This window comes from Xiphophorus maculatus, chromosome 7, assembly GCF_002775205.1.
Source record: "Xiphophorus maculatus strain JP 163 A chromosome 7, X_maculatus-5.0-male, whole genome shotgun sequence".
Classification (NCBI taxonomy): Eukaryota; Metazoa; Chordata; class Actinopteri; order Cyprinodontiformes; family Poeciliidae; genus Xiphophorus; species Xiphophorus maculatus.
The window spans coordinates 31227352-31233351 of record NC_036449.1 but is presented as its reverse complement, the minus strand read 5'-3'; positions in this window follow the sequence as shown (position 1 = coordinate 31233351).

Below are 6000 nucleotides of genomic sequence, written 5' to 3'. Positions count from 1 at the left end.
GCACAGCTCTCCGAAACAACTTCACCTGCTGCCTGCTGGAAGCTTTGGCAGGCGAGCTTTGGTTAGCATGTTAGCTCTCCAAGCTCGGCAGAAACAGGCCGGCTAGCAGCTGTGGCTAACCTGGCTAAGTGGATAATCCCTGTGGTAATCTGGGAGCAGAGAGCAGCTGGACTGATGTAACAGATTATTTCTCCCTCTGAGCTCGCCGTCTCTGTTCCACCTCACTGATCGGTTTCATCTCTGGCTTCACGCTGCCATGACACAACCTGCTCCCTTCATCTGCCATCGGTTGCTGTGTTGCTGCAGAGCGTTGCCGTGTTGCATTGCTGCGTTGCCCTGACCTAACACTCAGCAGCAGGATCATTAATAAATTATTCTGTGCATCTCCGTCGTCCTTTCCTTCCTGTTGCCGGGCAGATTACACTCTGACCGGCTCAGCACTTATCTTCTGTTTTCACCATTTCTTTATTTAAACAATAAACTTTTTATTTTATTATTTTGAATTTGTTTTTTCAGATGAATATTTCTGTTTGCTGCTAAGCTGAAGTTTTTAAATTCTCTGCTCTAAACTTGAAGAAGTTTTTTGTTCTCCTGAGATAAAAAAAAGTCGTTCTGTTCATTTTCTACCTGCAGCAGAATATTCATGTTCATAAATTTTTCTTCCTTTTAATTGTTGAATTAAAACAAAGTGAACACATTTTAGCTTTATGTGTTTATATTTTTATTTTTCTGAACTCAAAATTGAATCATTTAAATGTAACTTCATGACTAAAACTAGTGTGTGGAGAACTAAATAAAAATCTGCGTCGTGTCGTCAGATGAAACCAACCGGATCATAAAGTTTGATCAGAAACAGAATAAAAAGAACATGTTAAAACATTTCTGTTTGTTAAAACTGAAACGTTCTAACAAACAGAAATGCATTGAAATCTTTGGGTGTTTTTGCTGCTGTTCACTTTTCAACAGCAGGAAATCTGATCCGATCTGGAGAACTGGGAGCGAATCTGAGCTCAGACTGAAATATGACTTTCATTTATTAAATGAGGATAAAAAAGTCCAGAAGCAGATTTTATAAAGCATCGGTGCTCTGATAATAAATCATGATGTTTATGAACTGAATGAGCTTTGATGCATCAGCTCTCTGTGAAAACTCTAATAAACCTGAACCTGAACTGAGTCAGATTATGGGATTATAGGCGTTAATCTGGCAGATTCCTCCTCAGGTCTGCAGCCTGTTTAACAGAAAATGTTGTTCGGTTCCAGTTTGTCTCAGATTAACTGAGAATCTTTTCACTCTGTCAGTTTCAACTTTTAATTCAAAAATGTTTGTTAGAATAAAAACCTTCAGATTCATCAGATTAAATCTGGTTCTGCCGGTTCTGGTCGTCTGGAGCTACTTCTGTAGTCATGCTGCTACAGCAAACTTCTCCTACTACAGTTTTGTTAGAAGAGTTTCGTTCCATCAGTGACCATTACAAGATGGCGGCGCGTGTAGACGCTGCGGCTCGGAGCTCCCGTGTTTTCGTTTTTTTTAGCCTGTTTTTATTGATGTCTTCGCTCAACACACTACTGGAAGCCGTTACAACTTACAGCAGATTAGAACTGTGGGACATAGGAACACAGTTTGGACTTCACACACCCACCAAGCTGGACTTTATTCCTCCAGAGCTGCTACGAACACCTGGGACTATGATCATTCCCCCCCTGCTGCCAAGGCGACGGAGGAGGCAGCGCAAACAAAAGAGGGGTAAGAGAGCCGGCGTGCGTGCTAGGCTACAAGCTAGCCCTCATAAACCGGCCCTCCCCAGCCTCTTCCTCGCCAATGCCAGGTCCCTCGTCAACAAAATCGACGAGATGCGACTCCGGATCACTTCTCGCCGGATGGACAGCTGTGTGACTGTTGTCACAGAGACCTGGCTGGAGGATAACATCCCGGACGCAGCGGTGGAGATAACGGGGCGCGCTCTGTTCCGGGCGGATCGGACTGCAGCTTCGGGTAAGGGCAGAGGCGGAGGTTTGGCATTGTATGTACACAATGCCTGGTGTACAGCCACACACTCTGTCGGAACATTCTGCTCTCCTGACTTGGAATATCTGGCGGTGAAATGCAGACCCTTCAAGTTGGTGAGAGAACTCTCGTCCATTGTGATCGTGGCCGTCTACATACCACCGAGGGCTAATGCTAAGCTAGCATTAGAGGAGCTGTACTGCCTGATCAGCGTGCAGATGAACTCCAACCCGGAGGCGGCCGTGATTGTGGCGGGGGACTTTAATCACGTGGAACTGAAGGCTGTGTTTCCCAAATTCCACAAATCCATAAACTTTCCCACCAGAGACAATAACATTTTGGACCAGGTCTACTGCAATATCCCCGGAGCCTACAAGGCTGTAGCAGCTCCACATCTGGGCATGTCTGACCACATCTCAGTGGAGCTGATTCCTGTCTACAAGCCTCTGGCCTGCAGAACTAAGCCGACCACCAGAATAGTTCAGGTCTGGACTGAGGAGGCCTCCTCTGCACTTCAGGACTGCTTTGAGCATACAGACTGGAGTGTGTTCAGGGACGGCGCAGACTTGGAGGAATACTCATCGTCCGTTCTGTCCTATGTTCAGTTCTGCACCGACGCTGTGCTCCCTGTTAAGACCATAAAAGTGTTTCCAAACCAGAAACCATGGCTGGACAGCACAGTACAGGCCCTGCTGAAAGCCCGGGATGCTGCCTACAGGTCTGGAGACAGGTTGGCTTATAGCAGGGCCCGGTCGGAACTGAAAAAAGGTATTAAGCAGGCCAAGCTCCAGTACAAACAGCAGATTGAGGAACACTTCATCAACAACAACCCCCGAAGCATGTGGAGAGGCATTAGAACCATGACGGACTACAAACACAGCACTCAGCTGACCAGCCGCGACCCCACCCTGCCTGACACCTTAAACAGTTTCTTTGTCCGCTTTGACACGGCGGGCAGCAGAGAAGCTGTACATCTACCCCAACTGGAAGAGCAGCACCAGCCTCTCGTCCTGCAGAAGCATCAGGTGACGTCCACCTTGAGGAGTATCAACACCCACAAAGCTCCAGGACCGGACAAGGTGTCAGGCCAGACGCTGAAAACCTGCGCCGACCAGCTGGCAGGAGTGTTTCTGGACATTTTCAAACTGTCCCTGCAGCTCGCCATGGTTCCTGAGTGCCTCAAGTCTTCCACCATCATCCCTGTACCGAAGAAGAGGTCCATCACCAGCCTGAACGATTACCGGCCTGTCGCTCTGACCCCGGTGATCATGAAGTGCTTTGAGAGGATTCTTCTGAGGTACATCAGAGACTTCATCCCCGCAAACCTGGACAGCCTTCAGTTCGCCTACAGAGCGAACCGGTCAACAGAGGATGCTGTCTCCATCACTCTGCACACAGCCCTGACCCATCTGCAGCATCCCAACACCTACGTCAGGATGCTATTTGTAGACTTCAGCTCAGCATTTAATACCGTCATCCCAGACAAGCTGGTGCTGAAGCTACTCGAGGTGGGGCTGCCCGCTTCACTGTGCCACTGGATCAGAGACTTCCTCACCAACAGGCCTCAGGTGGTGAGAATAAGTGGCTCAACATCGTCCCCACTGGTCCTCAACACAGGCACGCCGCAGGGCTGTGTGCTCAGCCCAGCTCTCTTCACCCTGTTTACACACGACTGCGTGGCCATCCACCCCACCAACACAGTCGTGAAGTACGCGGACGACACAACAGTAGTGGGTCTCATTTCAGACAACAACGAGACCCACTACAGAGAGGAGATTCTGCAGCTCACTCAGTGGTGTTCAGCCAACAACTTGGTGCTGAACACAGGGAAGACCAAGGAGGTCATTGTGGACTACAGAAGGTCCAGGAAGACGGATCACACTCCCCTTCTCATAGATGGAGAAGTGGTGGAACGTGTGGACAACATCAAGTTCCTGGGCCTCCACATCACGTCTGACCTCTCCTGGAACACAAACACCTCCCACCTGGTGAAGAAAGCACAACAAAGGCTCTTCTTCCTCAGGAAACTGAGACGGGCTGGACTTTCCTCACGGCTGCTCGTGAACTTTTACAGGGCGATGATCGAGAGCATCCTCTGCCTCAACATGACTGTGTGGTATGGTAGCTGCACAGCACTGGAGAGGAAACAACTGACACGGGTGGTGAGAACAGCACAAGGCATTGTGGGATGCCCCCTCCCAGACCTGGACTCCATTTACACAGACCGGGTCAAGAAGAGAGCTGGATCCATAGCCATGGATTCCAGCCACCCGGGCCACAGACTGTTTGTGCCGCTGCCATCAGGCAAGCGGTACAGGAATATACGGACTACAACAAATAGACTGAGAAACAGTTTCTTCCCCACAGCCGTCAGAGCCATTACTCCCTGCCGCCCCCCCCTCCCACACATATCATAACCTCGCAGTCACACATACATATCCCCCACCCCCACACAGCTATATTGTTCTGCACTTTGCACTGTCACATTATCTGTACTTTGCCATAATTGGACCTGCTGCTACTTCTTTGGTGTGGTTGAGTGCCTTTAGTTAATTTAGTTGTATATATTGTTATTATTATTATTGTGTGTTTGCTTATTTATACTGTATATATTTGACCTTTTGCACGGGAGCTGCAATGGAAATTTCGTTGAATTCTGTTCAATGACAATAAATGCTATCTAATCTAATCTAATCAAATGGGCACCGTTTCATTTTCTGCAGCCAGAAACAAAGTTTACAGACATTAGCAGTAAAAGTGTATCTAAATATTCATGGCCAGTCCTCCGTCCTCTCCTTGCCTCTCCAAAATGTCCTTTCTGATACGAGGAATCTTCCTGTTCCAAATGTACATAGAGGTCATCTTCTCTAGCTTTTTAAAAAATGATTTAGGAATAAATAATGGAATTGTCTGAAAAAGGAATAAACATGAAGCAGTTTACTGAATTTATCCTTCCTGCCAGGAACGACCAACGCTCCATAACCTGCTTATCTGATTGAAGGCAATATTAAAGTTGTGCTTGAATAGATCTTTATAATTTCTGGTTATGTTCACTACTAAATATGCAAATTTTTCAAAATACTCAGTAGGATTCTGTCTGCCAGAATCCTACTGAGTATTTTAGAATCACAACAAAGTGATTCTTACAGGGCGCCAAGATTCACATTTAAGTGGATCTTTACCTTTTTTCATCAACACAGATATGGTTGCCTGTGTCATTGTAGGTGGAAGAGTTTTCACCGAATGTTTCTGTACAGACTTTCCATATGTGGACAGCAGCTGCAGCAGCAGCAGCAGCAACAGCAGCAGCAGCAGCAGCAACAGCAGCAGCTCCAGCTGCAGCAGCTGTAGCAACAGCAGCTGCAGCAGCTTTCAGGCGACTTCAAAGGAAGAGATTAGATCAAAAGACTTAACAACAGATAGAAGCTGAAGCTGAAGCTGGAAGGAGGCAGAAACCAGCTGGCAACAGTCTGACTGCATGACCAGAGAAAAACCATCTAGACCAGCAGGGACGGTTCCACCTGCACTGGGAATGCTGGGTTTCTTATTGTAAGAGCCAAAAATGTTAGTTTTAACATTGTTTCTTTTTTGTATGCTTTTTGCATATTTAGATATTGTCTTTACAGTAAGGTTTTATTTTACTATGTTTTTTATAAAACAGCGCCACCTAAAGGACACAATTGTATATATAAAAAGGGCGGTGTCACTTAAGAGTAAAAAAGAAAAGAATGTTGGATGAAGTGTGGTCGCTTAACCTCTACACAGTTTTTGACCGTTAATTTTAAGGATGCTGTGCAAGACAAAATAATTTTCATGTTATGCCAAAGAAAGTAAAGTTCATACTTTGTGTGGAACCGTAAGTATTGTTTATTATTTAATGCACAAGACATATCAATGAACAGAAACGCGTCAACTAAGAAGAGATAAGCTAACCGATACTAACAAAGAAAACTGAAGCTAATTTATCAATATAGTGGCTTTATAGAAAAGAA